The 19,199-nt window shown below is 44.4% G+C and overlaps 1 non-coding gene across 1 annotated transcript; it reads right to left on the bottom strand.

Moving 5' to 3' along the window:
• Window positions 1–17,054: 17,054 nt before the first annotated feature.
• LOC121280657 lies at window positions 17,055–17,161 on the bottom strand. Its single transcript, XR_005943684.1, has one exon. It is a non-coding gene; the product is annotated as a U6 spliceosomal RNA (small nuclear RNA).
• Between the last annotated feature and the right edge of the window lie 2,038 nt (window positions 17,162–19,199).

Here is a 19,199-nt window from a genome sequence, read left to right as displayed (position 1 = left end):
ACTTACATAATCTAGAACAAAATACAAATCGTTAGAATAAAAGAAAGGTCACAATTTATTACTAAATAATAGCATTTTGAGTTTACACCAGCTTTGCTATGTATACTTGTAGCTAATAAATTAGAAACATTTATGTTTGACGTGTCATGCCTTGTAAAGACATGTCATATTCCTAACTTTTAAGATATGGACTTTATTCAAAGTGAACTCATTGAAATGGACCTCTCTTCTTTTAAAAATAACAATGTGCTGCTGAAAAGATGGCTGCCGAAGGTCAGCTGACTTGGCTTCTGTATAGAAGAACTAACTCATGCATCTGGAAAGTCATTAAAATACAAAAAACCGTTAAGTGGAGCCCCCTTCACTCCCACTCCCCCAACTCACCCCCCCACCACGTCCCCGCCCCACTTATCTTGAAAAGGCATTCTGGATACAAAATCACTTTTTAATTTTACAGCTCCTATTGTCTGAATATTAACAGAAACTCAAATATAATGGTCCTCCAGACTCATTTTCTGTGCACACGAAACGTAACCAAGGGGGCTTTGGAGGAACAAGTTTATCACAAGCAGGCCACTATCCATCCCCTGTTGCATAGCAATGGCTTCTAACTTTGAGTCATTTGTGTCAATAATAAAAGTATTTTCACCAGCTCCAGCATGACGCCACCACCAAACACATCTTCCCCTCACCTCCCCTGTCAGCATTCTGAAGGCACCGGTCCCTCTGTGACAACCTGGTCCACTCCTCTGTCACCCCAACACTTCATCCCCTTCCCATGGCACCTTCCCATGCAATCGCAGGAGGTGTAACAACTTTACCTCCCTTGTCTCCACCAACCAAGGCCTCACACACTCCTTCAGGTGAAGCAGCAATTCACTTGCACTTCTTTCAATTAGTCTACTGCATTTGCTGCTCACAATGTATCTCTTCTACATTGGGAAGACTAAACACAAACTGGGTGACCACTTTATGGAACACCTTCATTCACTCTGCAAGCACAACCCCAATCTGCTTGTTGCTTGTCATTTCAATTCACCATCTTGCTGTCACGCTCACATCTCTGACTTCAGCTTGCTCCAATGTTCCAGTGAAGTCCAACACAAACTGGAGGAACAGAATCTTGTTTTCCGATTAGGCACTTTACAGCCTTCCAATGTTGAGTTCAACAACTTCAGACCATGAAGTCTGTCCTCCATTTTGATTATTTTCCACCCCCTCCCACACCCCAAGTGCCAGCCTGTATCTTGTCCTCATGTTTTGCTTTCAGAAAGCACTGACTCTCGTTCTGCTATTAACATATTCTGCTATCTGACCTTTATGCCACTATTAACACCTTAGACCTTAACACTATCATTACCATTCCCTTTGTCTTGTGTCTACGATATGTTTGTCATTTTATTTCTCCTGGCCTCCAACCTATCCTTGACCTTTTATTTTACTCCACTTGCTCCGCCTCCCTTTTTGTCAACAGCATAAAACCTATCACATTTCTATCTCTCTTCAGCTCTGAAGAAGTCATAAGAACTCGAAGCATCTGTTTCTCTCTCCACAGATGCTGCCAGACCTACTGAGTATTTCCAGTATTTTTTGTTTCCATTCAGATTTCCAGCATACAGAGTATTTTGCTTTTATTATAGAAGTATTGATCATGTGGTCCCATGATTGAAACTGACTTCAGGTAACACATCTTATTATTCCAATGACCTGCCAGCAGCAGTTCAGTCCGGAGACCAACTGGACACACGAGGAACCATCCTCCAGCCAGAGGACAGCATCCTGCCTAACAGCTAGTTAATCAAGGCAGTGAGAAAAGGGCTAATTTGTTCCCACCTGCAACAAAAGTATATCTATTTTTTTCTGCAGAGGTTCGGTTGCAACTTTATCTGAAAACCCAGAGACTTCCAACTTCCATTTATCTTCAAAGAACAATAAGAGAGAACACCATCCAGACCTGCAATTATTTCATTTTAAAGGACTAATTTAAACATGAGACTTGTTTTGTTATTATTCTGTTAATAACCTAAGTGCATGAGTTATCTGTAAAACTCATCTTTTCTTATGTGTATATGTCTGTGTTTTTGAGGGATTGATTGTTTAATTGCATTTACATTTCGGGTGTTGCATGAATAAGTATTTATATTTTCTTTTGATTTAAACTTACCAGAAAGCCTGTTTCATTTCTATCCTCTAAAGTCACACACTCAAAGAGTTTAAAATACTCCCTCAAGGATATAGATCCTGTTGTAAACATCTGAGAGGTAGGAGAAAAAGGGAAAACTTATCCCACCACCTCTTACCATCCATAACAGATATGGGGCAGAATTTTGCCCCTATTGGGCGGGCTCAGTGGAGGTGGTTGGGACGCCGACTGCCACCCGCGATCAAGGCTGGACAACAATTTCAGGCTAGCAGACCAATTAAGGCCCGCCCTGCATGAAACTCGAGTGTTAGTGCTCAGCGCTGCCTGTGCAGGCTGGGGAGGAGGGCGAACTTTGCGCATGCACGCAAGTGCATGCTTGAAAATCTCCCTGAGGCACAGGGGTATGTTATGAATGAAATAAAATGTTTTATTTTTATTTGCTGTTGGAAACCTCAACCCACCCATGGAGTTTGGACGAGCAATGAAAAATCTAAGTTAATTATCTTTTTAATGGCCTTAATAGGCCTTTTAATTGTCGGTGGGCACGCTGCCGATTCCCACGTGTGTCCGTCAACTGAAATATCGCACGACTGCGCATTGACATTGGAATGATCGCCCAATGCGCATCATTTTATGCCAGCCCACCAAGGTAAAAATTCTGCCCATGGTATACAGGTTTTTACGTGTGGACTAAGAAATACGAAAACATGTTGGGATGGCAGAGGAAAAGGGGACCTGGAGGCAGTAACCACCACCTTGAAGAGCAGGCAAAAAGAGGATCCGGAGGCAATAATCAGCATCCAGAACAGCTATCCAATTCAGTCCTATCTGTGGCTCCAGAGCACAGTAGTTGCATTCTGAGAGAAATAAAAATGTGACTTCATAAGAAAACAGATAAGTGAGTGGTTGGTGAATAATTTGAAACAGAAACAGAAAATGCTGGAAAAACTCAGCATGTCCAGCAGCATCTGTGGAGAGAGGAACAGAGTTAACTTTTCGAGTCCGTATGACCCTTCTTCAGAGCATACAGTCATACGGACTCAAAACACTGACTCTGTTTCTCTCTCCACAGATGCTGCTAGGCCTGCTGAGTTTTTCCAGCATTTTCTGTTTTTGTTTCAGATTTCCAGCATCCACAGTATTTTGCTTTTATCTTGGTGAATAATTTGCTTCTTTATCTTCAAAACTCATGTAACTTATTAGTAATTGTAAGGTTTTAGTAGTTGTAGTAAAGTTCACTTGCAGTAGTAAAGGTTATTGGGAGTAGCAGTGATTATTAATTATACATTAAGTAAGAAAAATTAATTAATTAACACATAATAAAGATGGCAGGACAGGTGATGTGTTGTAACTGCAGAATCTGGGAGCTTCTGGATAACTGTGTGATCCAGGGCAAACATATCAGTAGTAAATGTCTGCAGCTTGAGGAGCTTTGGCTTAGAGTCATTGAGCTGGAGGCTGAGCTGCAGACATTGTGATGCATCAGTGAGGTGGAAAGTTACCTGGACACTTTGTACCAGGAGGCAGTCACACCCCTTGTGGAGGGGTAGCTCTGTTAATTAAGCATGACATTGGTCATCCAGAGAGAAAGATGATCTTAGTTCTGGAGATCAAGATGTAGAATCAGTTTGGGTAGAGATGAGAAATAGTAAAGGCAAGAAGTCACTTTTGGGAGTGGTTTATAAGCCCCCCTAACAATAACCACACTGCAGGATGGGGTATATAGGAAGAAATGATGGGGGCTTGTGAGAAAGGTGACATGATAATCTACATATAGATTGGACAAATCAAATTGGCAAAGGTAGCCTGGATGATGATGAGTTCATATGGTAATGTGCAATGAGGCACAATGAATGAATGACCCCATAGTGAAGAAGCCCCTGGATATCAGTGATGATTTTATGACTGAATTTCACATTGAGTTTGACAGATAGAGGAGTGGATCTAACACTGTGTTTTATACCTAAATAAGGGCAATTATGAGGACATGAAGACAGCGCTGGCTAAACTGAACTTGGAAATTAGTTTAAGGGATATGTCAGTAGAGATGCAGAAGCAGACATTTAAGGATATTTCAGAATACTCATAAAAGATACATTCCAGTAAATTCTAAGGGAAGGGCGCACCATCCATGGCTAACTAAGGAAGTTAAAGATAGTGTAAAATTGAAAGAAAAAGCATATAATTCTGCAAAGTGAGTGGCATGTCAGAAGACTGGACAATATAGAAAGAACTACAAAGAATAACTAGGAGATTAACAAGGAGGGAGAAATTAGAGTATGAGGAAAAGCTAGCTAGAAATATAAAAACAGTTTGTAAGAGTTTCTATAGGTACTTAAATAGGAAGAGTTAATTAAGTGAGCACTGGTCCTTTAGAGAGTGTGACTGGGGAATTAATAATGGAAAATAAGGAAATACTGGATGAATTGAACAGGTATTTTGCATCTTTCTTTACTGTAGATAATACAAATAACATCCCAGAAATAGTTGTGAATCAGGAGGTTAAAGGGAGGGTGGAACTTAAAACAATTACAATCGCCAGGAAAATGGTACTGAGAAAATGATCAGAGCCATAAGCTAACAAGTCCCCAGGTCCTTATGAACTTCATCCTAGAGTCTTAAAAGAAGTGGCTGCTGGGATAATAGATGCATTGATATTAATTTTCCAAAATTCCCTAGATTCTGGAAAGGTCCCTACATATTGGAAAATAGTGAATGTGACTCCTCTATTCAAGAAAGGAGAGGTAGAAAAGGAGGAAATTACAGGTCAGTTAGCTTAACATTTGTCATTGGGAAATTTCTGGAATCTATTATTAAGGAGATTATACTGGGAAACTTAGGAAATTGCAAAGAAATCAGACAGAGTCAACATGGTTTTGTGAAAAGGAAGTCATGTTTAACAAATTGATTGAAGTTCTTTGAGAAGTAACAAGCAATATGAATAAAGGGGAACCTGTGAATGTGCTGTACTTATATTTCCAGAAGTCATTTGACAAGGTGCCACATAAAATGTTACTACACAAAATAAGAGCTCATGGTATAGGGGATGATATATTAACACAGATGAAGGATTGGTTAGCTAACAGGAAACAGAAAGTAGGCATAAATGGGTCACTTTCAGGTTGGCAAGATTTGATGAGTGGAGCGCCACAGGGATCGTTGCTGGAGCTTCAACTATTTACAATTTATATAAATTACTTGGATGAAGAGCCAAATGTATGGTTGCTAACTTTGCTAATGACACAAAGGTAGGTAGGAAAGTAAGTTGTAAAGAGGATATGGAGTCTGCAAAGGGACATAGATAGGTTAAGTGAGTGGGCAAAAAATTGGCAGATGGAGTATAATGTAGGCAAATGTGAACTTGTTCACTTTGGCAGGAAGCAGGAAGAAAAGAAAAGCAGCATATTATTTAAACAGAATGAGACTGCAGAACTCTTGAGGTACAAAGAGATCTGGGTGTCTTGGTACAGGAATTTAAAAAAATTAGTATGCAGATACAGCAAGTAATTATAAAGGCAAATGGAATGTTGTTGTTTATTGCGAGGGGAATGGAATATAAAAGTAGGGATGTTTTGCTACAGTTGTAGAGAGCATTGGTGAGACCATATCTGGAGTACTGTGTACAGTTTTGGTCTCCTTATTTAAGAAAAGATATGAATGTGTTAGAAGCAGTCCTGAGAAGGTTCACTTGACTGATACCTGGGACGGGGGGGTGGTATCTTATGAGGAAAGGTTGGGCCTGTATTCATTGAAATTTAGAAGATTGAGAGGTGACCTTATTGAAGCATGCAAGATCCTGAGGGGACTTGACAGGGCGGATGCTGAATGGATGTTTCCCCTTGTGGGAGAGACTAGAGTGAGGGGGACACAATTTAAAAATAAGGCAGGGTGAGAAGAATTTTTTTCTCTCAGAGGATCATGAATCTGTAGAACTCTGTTCCCCAGGGAGCAGTGCAGGCAGGGTCATTGAATATTTTTAAGGCAGAGGTAGATAAGTTCTTCGCTAATGAGGGAATCAAAGGTTATCGGGGTAGGCGGAATGTGGAGTTGGTCATGATCAGCCATGGTATTATTGACTGACAGAACAGGCTTGAGGGACCAAATTGCCTACTCCTAATTTGTATGTTTGTACGATGTGAGTTCAAAGTTAAATGCTATATTTTCCTAAATTCAGCAAAAACATTAGCTCAAGCCAGAGGATCATTTATGTTGTCAAGATCGTTTATGGAACTAAATATCAAACAATAACAATTTGGGAAAGGGAAATTAATCATTTTCTCTTCTTCCCACCCTCACTCCAATTTCAAAAATAATTTTAGCCGGAGCCAGGGTCTTGACCATGGATTTCTCAGTGCAATAACTTAAGTGTACTTAGAACATGTGGTAAAGTGAGGTACCCTGTCCCTTTAAGAGAATGCGAGTGTACTGATCATGTGACAGTACTGATGAATCACCGTACTGCGCAGGCAACTGCGAACTGTAAGTCTAGTTCTGGAGGTGTATGAGTGAGCAAGTATGATCTGGTGCACTGCTCTATGTCTCAATAAATCATTACTGTTTATTCTTACATCAGTCTCTCCCCTTTATTGATTGCAAGCAGCAATTGAGGAGAACATAGGAAGGCATGTAGAGTTCGGTTGGCCAATGAACTCATTCACCCAAGGCATAAAAGAACATGGCATCTTAGATTTCAAATTCCAGTGGTCCCTTTATTCCATATAGGTACCTGCATTAATGGACTTAACATTAGATTCATTTTCATGCCATAAGCGAGGCGCAGAACACCACCTCACCAGTTGGATTCAGTGTCTGTCTCGGGAGGCGAAGTGTTACTTATGTAAACTGTGTTGATCACCCTTGCTGAGACTCCTCAATTGTTTTGCTGGTTTTCTTTAACTAGTAATGCAATTTTCATATTTCTGGCTTGTACAGACTTTTTTTGCAAACGATCATGGAGGAAACCCACTACCAGCAGTGTAGACACATGAATGATTTTGAGCAACTGCAATTGCATGACCTGCCTTAGATGTAACTTTTTTTTAATTTTGCTACTGAAGCCATGTAATTGGTGAGTTGGAAGCACTGCCATGACTCGCCACATGCTGCAAGTTTCTGCTGCAAGTATTTCTACTATGGTAGCTTTCCACTTTTTAACTTAAAAGGCTAATTAACAAAATGGAATAGGAGAGTCAGTGTCAGTTTGGATAAAAAAAAGGCTTCAGGATGGAAAACAGTGAGTTGTGGCAATAGTTGTTTTTCAGAATGAAGGATGGTTGACTGTGGTGTTTCCCAAGGACCTGTGCAAGGACCACTGCTTTTTTGATATATATAAATGATTTGGATGTAGGAATATAAAGTAAAATATCAAAATTTGCTGATTATACTAAACTCGAAAATTTGGTGAAACAATGAGGATGATACCAATCAACTGCAACAGGACATTGACAGGCTAGCAGAATGGGCAGGTAAGCAGCAGATGGAATTTAATACAGAGAAATGTGAGGTGATAAATTTTGGCAGAAGCAATAGGGACAGGCAATATCGATTTAATGGCACTGTTTTGAGGGGTATGCGAGGACAGAGGGTTTGTGTGCATAGATCATTGAATGTGGCAGGACATATTGAGAAAACAATTAGCAAAGCATATGGATTTTTTGGCTTCATAAATAAAGGTGTAGAATACCCCGTGCAATAGCAGGGAAGCTATGCTGAGCATGTATAAACCTCTGGTTAGGCTACAACTATAGTATTTCGTCTAGTTCTGGTTACCACACTTTGGGAAGGATGTATGGGTCCTTAAAAGGGTGCAGAGGAGATCTAACAGAATGGTTCCAGTGATGAGGAAACTTAGCTGCAAGGTTAGGTTGGAGATGTTAGGGTTGTACTCCTAAGAGCAATCAAAATTGAGGGGAGATTTGATAGAGGTGTACAAAATATTGAAATATTTAGATAAGGTGGACAGAGAGAAACTGTTCACATTAGCTGATCATACAAGGACTAGGGAACACACTTAAAGTTTTGGGGAAGAGATAGAGGGGGGTTGTGGGGAAGAAATTTTATCATTGTATACAGTGCTGGAAGCGAAGGTGATCAATAATTTAAAAAGGAAATTTGGACACTTGATGCTTATGTGGCAATTTGGATATAGCAGGGGAATGGGATTGACTGAATTGTTCTACAGCGAGCTGGCATAGACTCAATGGGCTGAATGGCCTCCTTCTGTGCCGTAATGATGCAACAGCACAGAAGGAGGACCGTCAGCTTTGAAAGAACTGTCCAAATAGTCCCATCCCCTTACTTTCCCATAGCCCTGCAAATTTTCCCCCTTCACACAAGTATACAATTCCCTTTTGAAAGTTATTACTGGATCTGCTTCCACCAGTCTTTCAGACTGTGCATTTAAGATTATAACAAATAGATGATTAAAACAAATTCTCTTCACTTTACCTTTGGTTTGTTTCCTAATTACCATAAATGTGTGTCTCTCTGCCACTGGAAATAGTTTCTCATTATTATCAAAACCTTTCAGGATTTTGAACACCTCTGTTAAACCTCTCTTCTCTAAGAAGCATAAACCCCCTCTCTAATCTTTCCATGCATGGAAAGCCCGCAACCCTGGTACCATTCTAATACGTCTCCTTTACACCTTGTTTAAAACCTTGACATTGTTCCTAAAGTTTGGTGGCCAGAATTGGATACAATACTCCAGTTGGAGCCTAACCAATGATTTATAAAGGTTTGCCATAATCTCATGCTTCTGTACACTATGCCTCTATTTTTAAAACCAAGGATCACATATGCTTTTTTAACAACATTCTCAATTTGTCCTTTCACTTTCAAAGATTTATGTTCCGACACCCACAGATGTCTCTATTTCTGCTTCTCCATTAAAATTGTATCAATTCATTTATATTGTCCTATAACCTCAGGGCTCCATAACTGGGGGTACCCCAAAAATGTGCTGAGAAAAGCCACCCCTCCCCAGAAATCCCCATGTAAGGATTGCCCAGCAATTGCCTGGGAAGTTCATCCTTCTGTTGGGCAATTGTCCTGCATTGGAACCACTGTGATTCAAATTGCAAACTTTGGATGGTTCCAACTGTCTTACAGTAATAGTTACCCAGGCAAAATTAGAATTAGGGGGACATCGTGGCATAGTCGTATTATCATTGGACTGGTAATCCAGAGTCCCAGGTTAATGCTCTGGGGACCTGGGGGAGAATTTTCTCCCGTCAGGGGGGTTGCGCCGGCGTGGGCTGGCGCGCAGCTGATTGGCGCCCCCGATTGGCTTGGCACTGCCATTTTACATGGGCAGGCCAATTAAGGCCCACGCAGTGTGACATGCACCTGGAAGCACTGTGTGCTCCCTGTGCAGGCAGGGGGAGTAGGCTGAGCCGGGGAGTGCGCTCTTTCGCACATGCGCATGAAGGAGCACAGAAATCTCCCTGAGGCACAGAGGTGCCTCAGGGAGATTAGTTTCATGTATAAAACATTGAATAAAGGGAGAAAAAATTTTTAAGGACATGGCCCCTTATGTGAAACTGTCGCATGAGCTGTCCATTAATGTTAATAAAAATTTTTCCAACACGTTAAAAACATTCATGAAATCTCATCCCGCCCATGGACATCACCTCACATCATTTTAAGCCTTGGCAAGGGGGCCGCTTGCCAAGCTGAAGATTCTACCCATGGGTTTTTAATAAAAATCTGGAATTAAAAGTCTAATGGTAACCATGAAACCATTGTAGATTGTTGTAAAAACCCATCTGGTTCACTAATGTCCTTACCTGGCCTGGCCTACATGTGACTCCAGATCCACAGTAATGTGGTTAACTCTTAAATGCCCTCTGAAATGGCCTAGCAAGCCACTCAGTTGTATCAGATTGCTAAAAAGTTAATAAAAAGGAATGAAACCGGATGGACCACACTGCACTGACCTAGGCACCGGAAACAACAATGGCAAACCAAGCCCTGATGACACTGCAAAGTCCTTCTTGCTAACATCTGGGGCCAGTGCCAAAATTGAGACAGATGTCCCACAGACTAGTCAAGCAACAGCCTGACATAATCATACTCACAGAATCATATCTTACAGATAATGTCCCAGACACTGCCATCAACATCCCTGGGATATGTTCTGTCCCAGCCGTCAGGACAGACCCAGCAGAGTGGTATACAGTCAGGAGGGAGCTGACCTGGGAGTCCTCAACTGTCTCTGTCCAAACATACTGCATACTGCACCCTCCCCCCCACCCCGCCCCCTTCAGCTGGTGAACCAGTACTCCTCCCTGTTGATCACCTGGAGGAAGCACTGAGGGTGGAAAGGGCACAGAATATACTCTGGGTGGGGACTTCAATATCCGTCACCAAGAGTGGCTTGGTAGCACCACTACTGATCAATCTGGCCAAGTCCTAAAGGACATAGCTGCTAGACTGGGCCTGTGGCAGGTGGTGAGGGAAACAATAAGAGGGAAAAACATACCTGACCTCACCATCACCAAACTACCTGCAGCAAATGCATCTGTCCATGAAAATATTGGTAAGAGTGATAACCGCACAGTTGCTGTGGAGACGAAGTCCTGCTTTTACATTGAGGTTACCCTTCATTGTGTTGTGTGGCACTACCACCATGCTAAATGGGATAGATTTTGAACAGATCTAGCAACTCAAGGTTGGGCATCCATGACTCGCTGTGGGCCATCAGCAGACACAGAATTGTACTCAACCATTATCTGTTAGCTCATGGCCCAGCATATCCCTCACTCTACCATTACCATCAAGCCAGGTGTTCAACACTGGTTCAATGAAGAGTGCAGGAGGGCATGCTAAGAGCAGCACCAGCTACAATGCAGGGTTACTTGCAAGCCAAACAGCATAAGCAGCAAGTGCTAGACAGAACTAAGTAATTCTGCACATCCAGTCATGAGTCGTGCTGGACAATTAAATGACTCACTGGAGGAGGAGTCTCCACAAATATCCCCATCCTCAATGACAGAGGAGCCCAGCACATCAGTGCAAAAGATAAGGCTGAAGCATTTGCAACAATCTTCAGCCAGGAGTGCCAAGTGGATAATCTATCTTGGCCTCCTCAGGAGGCCCCAGCATCACAGATGCCAGCCTTCACCTAATTCACTTCATGTGGTATCAAGAAATGGCTGAAGGCACTGGATACTGCAAAGGGCCCTGACAATATTCCGGCAGTAGCACTGAAGACTTGTGCTCCAGAACTTGCTATGCCCCTAGCCAAGCTGTTCCAATACAGTTACAACAGTGGCATCAACCCAGCAATGTGGAAAATTGCCCAGGTATGTCCTGTACCTAAAAAGCAGGACAAATCCAACCTGGTCAATTGCCGCCTCCTCAGTCTGTTCTCCATCATCAGTAAAATAATAGAAGGGGTCAACAACTGTGCTATCACGCAGCTCTTGAATAGCAATAACCTGCTCACTGGTGCTCAGTTTGGGTTCTGCCAGGGTCATTCAGTTTCTGACCTTGTTCCAGCCTTGGTTCACACATGGACAAAAGAGCTGAACTCCAGAGTTGAGGTGAGAGTGAATGCCCTTGACATCAAGGCAACATTTGACCAAGTGTGGCATCAAGGAGCCCTAGAAAATCTGGAGTCAATGGGAATCAGTGGGGGAAACTCTCAGCTAGTCGGAGTCATATCTAGCACAAAGGAAGATTGTTGTGATTGTTGGAGGTCAATCATCTCAGTTCCAGGACATCACTAGAGGAGTTCCTCGGGTAGTGTCCTAGGCCCAACCATCTTCAGCTGCTTCATCAATGACCTTCCTTCCATCATAAGCTCAGAGTGGGGATGTTCACTGATGATTGCACAATGTTCAGCACCATTCGCAACTCTTCAGATGCTGAAGCAGTCGATGTCCAAATGCAACAAGACCTGGACAATACCCAGGCTTGGGCTGACAAGTGGCAAGTAACAATCACGCCACACAAGTGCCAGGCAATGATCATCTCCAACAAGAGGGAATCTAACCATCGTCCCTTGACATTTAATGGCATTACCATCGCTGAATCACCCTCCATCAACATCCTGCGGGTTACCATTCACCAGAAACTGAACTGGACTAGTCATATAAATACTGTGGCTACAACAGCAGGTCAGAGGCTAGGAACGCTGCGCCGAGAAACTCACCTCATGACTCCCCAAAACCTGTCCACTATCACAAGGCACAAGTCAGAAGTATGATGGAATACCCTCCAATTACCTGGATGAGAGCAACTCCAACAACAGTCAAGAAGCTTGACACCATCCAGGTTAAAGCAGCCTGTTTGATTGGCACCCCTTCCACAAGCATTCACTCCTTCCACCACTGTTGAATAGTGGCAGTAGAGTGTACCATCTACAAGATGCACTGCTCCTTAGGCAACACCATCCAAATACATAACTGCTCCCACCTAGAAGAACAAGGGCAGCAGTTCCAGGGAACACCACCACCTGGAAGTTCCACTCAATACCATTCACATCCTGACTTGGAAATATTTTGCCATTCCATCACTGTCGCTGGGTCAAAGTCCTAGGACTCCCTCCTTCACAGCACTGTCGGTGTACCTACACCACATGGACTGCAGTGGTTCAAAAAGGCGGCTCACCACCACCACCTCAAGGGCAAATAGGGATGGGCAATCCCTATCCAGTGACGCCCACATCTCGTAAATGAATTAAAAAAAAATTAAAACCACTTCTATCTCCTGCGTAATATCATGACAGTGGATTACAGACACATATTACTTATAGGCGTATTGAACTTTTAAGGAAGACATGTGTTTTTGAAAAGGACATACAAGCAAAGACACTGAACAAAAGATGGCTGAGGATGTAACGTAATCAGCTTCTGGAAAATTCCTATGTGGATTATACTTGACTGATTAATCCAGAGAGACTATGGAATGTCGTGCCTAAAAGGTGTCAAGGCCTACTTCAGACAGAGGCATTAATGATAAGAGATGAAATGCAAAAGACTCAATTTTAATCTCCTGTAATTGTGGAGACAACGGAAATTGATTGCCACATATCAGCAAACATCAGAAACCACCTCCTGTTGAGTTATATCTCAGAATGTGGAAATGATCTGAGTTGTAAGAACACAGACTCTGGGTGTTTGTCTTTTTCCCTTCCAGGAATATGCAAAGAAATGAGTTAAAAAGCTAGCTTAGACCTGATCTGAGTGTTTGGATTCTGGTGTGCCAGTATCTGCTAGTGAGAGTCACAGCAGAAGAAAATTGGCTAGGCACTCCTTTGCAGCTTGAAAACAAAGGCTCTCTTTCTCTCTCTGTTGCTGGAGGCAAGACAGCAAAGCCACAATCACAAAAGGAAATAGGACCACTTCTTCAACTAACCTGCAGAACCAACTGTCTCCAAACCAACTGCTAAACTGTCAAAGTCAGCTCTACCGGAATCACCCAACTTAACAGCTTCAACGTTTTGCCATCTGCACCTCATAGACAAGCCAAAGACTGATAAGTATTTTTAATTTTTACTTGGACTCGACTTCTCAGTTCTGATCTCTGTGTATGTATGCTGCGTTTTTGTTATTTTTTCCTTGGGTTTTAAGTAACTAATAAACTTACTCTTACTTTGACTCAAGAATGCCTGTTTAAATCGGGTCCTTCTACAATGTAAGTACATTTGGACTAGGAAAAGGTATCCATGCGGGAAGGGATCCCTTTTAAATTAATCTTATTGTGACCAACCAAGGGGGTTGAATAAAGAAAGGGAGCCAGCTCATTCCTCCTCAACTGAGAGCATAACAAAATTGGGGTCCTGCCCAGAGAGTTAATAATTTGGGGCATCTCGTCTGGGATCATATCAAATTGGGGGGCACCTCACCTGAAGACTGGTCATAACAGTTACTGTGGGTGGAATCGCCCCAGATTTGCACTAAGTGCTGTAGCAGACAGGAGAAGCGACATTTTACCTGCTGGCTGCAATGGCATCTTCTCACGCCATATCATCCCAATTACGCTGCATTAATTATGCATTCCTGGTAAACATACTGTTTTAATTGGGAGCAGGCTCTCATTAGCCCGCAATACCATCACCTCACCGCTTCTTCACGCTGGGCGCCACATTGAAAGTGCAAGTGCGTGCATACCTCTCAGTGCTTCCAGCCCAGGGCTGCTGCACAGAAGACAGGACCCCGAAAGGCAAGGGGATTACAGCCCCCAAGTTTAGTGATGCATCCCTCGAGCACCTTTAGGACACCATGGAGGCTGGACATGACGTCCTCTGCAACATCACCAATCTGGCTTGGGAGGTAGTGGCAGCGGTGGTCAGTGCCAATGCCCTGCACAGCCACCTAGTGCCGAGAAAGGATAAATAATCTCCTTTGTTTCACCAGAGTAAGTCACTTTTCTCATCACTCTCAACTTACACGCTCACAAACCCATCACACATCCACAGGGATCTCACTCACTGCCAGTTCAAAGGGACTTCACTATTCACTTTTCCATGCACACTTTCATTGTTCTCATCCCGTCCGTGGGACCACTCATCACCCACACATACCAGGCATACTTATCATCTGGCCTGACAGGCATCCTGCTTACACTCTTTCCATCTGTATTCCTGCAGGACAAGCTGGTACACAACAAAAGGGAAAGGTCGCAGACTGGTGGAGAATGCCTGAAATCAAGGACCTCACGGGCTTTGAAAATACAGCTATCCAGCCAGCAAGAATCTGAACTGTTCCTGTGCTGATGCTGAGGTCGGCAGTGCTCTACCAAGTGAGGATCCAGCAGAGCAACATCCATCAGACAATCGTGCTGTGAATGAGGTGTCCTTTTTCACAGTACACTGCCATGCACTATCTCTCCTTGCTTTTGCAGGCACATCTGGGAAACAGTCGAGGGGGTCCACGACCCAGATCCTCGACTCAAGCCTCGAAGGAACTCTGAAGAGGAATCTAAAGACACCTTCATTGAAGACCCATCACAGCACTCGCCCATACCCTCCACCAACACAGAGACATGCACCTCGGTGGGACTTAGCTTTAGAGTAGCCTCGGGATCACAACTGGTGAGCACATTGCACTGTCTGATGCACAGCAGATCGTGGTGGCAGAGGCTTCCCAGGTCATCAGCACCCGGAAGACTGCTGGAGGCCAGAAATCTGTTGAGTCCAAGTCCGGTCATGTCTCAGTTGCTGGAGATGCAAAGGCAAGGTTGGGAACATCAGAAAAGGATGTCCGCTGCATCCCTCAGATTTCAAGGCACAATGGAGTGGTCTGTCTGCATTCAGGCTAAGGTGACAGCGCCGGCATGTCAACGCACTGAGGTCAACACTGTTAGGATGATGGCTGCCACGGAGATCTTGGTCCAGGACATCGCTTCTGCACTGCTGCATGGGTGGAGCTCCATCACTGACACCATAGTTGGCCTTCAACAGTGTCAACGTGAGAGGGATGCGGGGCAGTTCGATCTCACTCCAGCTACCCCTTCTCCACAAGAATCAGCCAATGGCACTCAGGCACCCATGGGGAGGAGGATCAGTAGGTGCCATCCACCCAGATGACTCTGAGAGTGTCCAGACCATCCGAATCTCCTTGTGACCTCAGCAGCTCCAGCTCCACAGGCCAAGGAGGGTGCCACTGCCACACAGCAGGACCCTGAAAGCAGGCTGAGGCCCTCCAGGTCTCGGTCCTCAAGAGGATGCCCGCCGCGGTCAACATAGACAGGGCGTCACAGTCAGCAGGCTGTCTCCACCTCCGCTGTGGATATCTGGGAATCTCCAAGATGCAGCGGCAGAGTCAGGAAGATTAAGAAGTTGTAACTCTTATAGAGTCAAAACAATTAAACTAAATTAACAAAATTGGGATAAATCAGGCACAGCCCCTAAGTCAGGTCAGCTGTAAAACCAAGAACAAAGTTTAAAGGAACCTTACAAACTTTAAACCAAAATGTGATTAAAGGGGTCAATAAAGCACTCCAGTCCCTGCGGTGCCCACCGAGCACGGAAGGCCTCGAGTGTGCCAGCAGACACCACGTGCTCCCTCTCCAGGGACAATCCGGCCGCGAACGTAGCCGTGGAAGAGGGATAAATAATCAGGCGGGACTCCCCCATCGATCGCCCGCTGCCTGGACCTGTTAATAGCCAACTTGGCCAGGCCCAGGAGCAGGTTCACGAGGAGGTCCTCCTCCTTCCCGACCCCTTTCCGCACCGGATGTCCATAGATCAGGAGCGTGGGGCTGAAGTGCAAACAAATCATCAATAAAAGGTTTTTCGACTAACTAAAAAGGGAGTGCAGCCTACCACACCCTATATAAGCATGGTCCACGGACTCCACAAGACCGCAAAAAGGGCACGTGTCTTGGGAGTTCGTGAACCTATGCATTCTAAGATTATAAGGGACTGCTGCATGCAACACCCTCCAACCCAGGTCCCCGATAGGAAGGGGGAGGACACTTCCGTAGAGGGCCTCCCATCGGGGGCCTCCGCCGTCGGATGGCAACAAGGCACACCAGGGCGTGTCTGGGCGGCGGACAAGGGCGAGAAAATGGAAGGTGTGCAGCAACAGTCTGTACAAAAATCTCCTCCGTGCCGTGCCAAATGGCACAGAGGGCATGTCCCCGAGGCGGCTCATATTGCGGGGCACCAGCACCCGAGGGAGGGTTCGGGGCTTGGGGCCAATGTGGAATTCTGTCCGAACAGGGGAACACTCAGACGGAAGACCACCGCGCACCTGGGCCACATCAAGACCTAAAATAACATCGGGTCCGAGCACGACCATTCTCAGGTCTTGGATGGCATCGGCTGCGACCTGGACACTCACAGACGTGTGACGCAACAACTCCTGCGGGAGCATCCAGCCCAGTCCTCCGCCACCCAGCACGTCCCCGATCCTGGTCACCCCTGCAGTCACAGCCAACCACTGAAAAGGACGGAGGGGTGGAAAATATGGAAGGCTTCATGAATTTGCGTGTCAACGTTGCGCAGGGGCCATGCAAATCTTCTCTGTATCGTTACAATTTTAATATATGTGCTGCCAAAGCGAGCACAAGATTAAGAAGTTGTAACTCTTTTGAGTACAAGCACAGTTCCATCTGTTTCAGATGAAGTTACATTGTTTCATAGTTTGCCATTGTGAGATTTGAACTCTTGAGGTTACAAGCCCAGTACCATAACCACTTGGCTATTTAGGCCAAGCTAATGTTCTGTGATGCGTAGCATGGTGACACAGCATGATTCATAGTTTGCCATTGTGAGATTTGAACTCTTGATCTTGGGGTTACAAGTACCATAACCACTTGGCTATTTAGTAGACACAGCATGGGCACGGGTATTAATCACTTGTACATGCTGTACATACTTGTACATTCATCAGTTGTAAATAAGCTCCCAAGAATGTCTCCCTGCCTATGGCTTCTTGTTCTGATGAGCAGTGTTCTTGTCGCTCAGATGTGAAACCTTGGTTCCTGCACAAGATAAAGGCAGGGGTCTCAGTCCAGGGCCTCTTCCCTGTGCTATGTGCAGCCTTCAGACCAAGGTGATAGTCCGCCCTCACATTCCTGGACACATTACTGATGCCTGCGCCTCAACGGTGCTTATCATTGCTGCCAGAATGTGGTGGGCAGGCATCACAGAGTGCCATCATTCTCTCTGTGTGCTCTCAGCACCTTTAAGGCAGGGCTGGCATCCATCTCGTCAGCATCTGTAGCCAGTGACCCTGTGCTCCTGAAAGGGTCAGGTGCTGAAGGCATCAGATGGATAAAGGATCAGGTGCATTTAAAGTTTCATGGCTGCATCTTCATGATATTAGTCAAAAAGAAAAGAGAAGCATTTATAAGGGCTAGAAGGCTGGGAACAGATGAAGCCCGTGGAGAATATAAAGAAAGTAGGAAGAAACTTAAGCAAGGAGTCAGGAAGGCTAAAAGAGGTCATGAAAAGTCATTGGCAACTAGGATTAAGGAAAATCCCAAGGCCTTTTGTACAAATGTAAAAAGCAAGAGGGTAGCCAGGGAAAGGGTAGGCCCACTCAGGGACAGAGGTGGGAATCTGTGTGGAGCCAGAAGAAATGGGAGAGATACTACATGAGTACTTCTCATCAGTATTCACCAAAGAGAAGGACTTAGGGGTCGATTTATCTAGGGAAGAGTGTGTAGATAGCCTGGATCATGTTGAGATCAAAAAAGAGGTGTTAGGCATCTTGAAGAATATTAAGGTGGATAAGTCCCCAGGGCCAGATGGGATCCACCCCAGAGTACTGAGGGAGGCAAGGGAGGAGATTGCTGGGGCCTTGACAGAAATCTTTGTATCATCATTGGCTACGGGTGAGGTCCCAGAAGATTGGAGAATGGCCAGTGTTGTTCCATTGTTTAAGAAGGGTAGCAGGGATAATCCAGGAAATTACAGGCCGGTGAGCCTTACATCAGTGATAGGGAAATTATTGGAGAAGATTCTTCGTGACAGGATTTACTACCATTTGGAAGCAAATGGGCGTTTTAGTGAGAGGCAGCATGGTTTTGTGAAGGGGAGGTCATGTCTCACTAACTTGATTGAGTTTTTCAAGTAAGTGACAAAGATGATCGACGATGGAAGGGCAATGGATGTTATCTGCATGGATTTCAGTAAGGCCTTTGACAAGGTCCCTCATGGCAGACTGGTACAGAAGGTAAAATTGCATGGGATCAGAGGTGAGCTGGCAAGATGGATACAGAATTGGCTTGGTCATAAAAGACAGAGAGTAGCAGTGGAAGGGTGCTTTTCTGAATGGAGAGCTGTGACTAGTGGTGTTCCACAGGGATCAGTGCTGGGACCTTTGCTGTTTGTAGTATACGTAAATGATTTGGAGGAAAATGTAACTGGGCTAATTAGTAAGTTTGCAGATGACACTAAGGTTGGAGGAGTTGCAGATAGTGAAGAGTATTGTCAAAGTTTACAACGGGATATAGATCAGTTGGAGACTTGGGCGGAGAAATGGGAGATAGAGTTTAATCCGGTAATGCATTTTGGAAGGTCTAATACAGGTAGGAATTATACAGTAAATGGCAGAACCCTTAGTTGCATCAACAGGCAGAGGCATCTGGGTGTACAGGT

Source organism: Carcharodon carcharias, chromosome 7, assembly GCF_017639515.1.
Source record: "Carcharodon carcharias isolate sCarCar2 chromosome 7, sCarCar2.pri, whole genome shotgun sequence".
Classification (NCBI taxonomy): domain Eukaryota; kingdom Metazoa; phylum Chordata; class Chondrichthyes; order Lamniformes; family Lamnidae; genus Carcharodon; species Carcharodon carcharias.
This window is presented reverse-complemented; position numbering and strand designations above follow the sequence as displayed.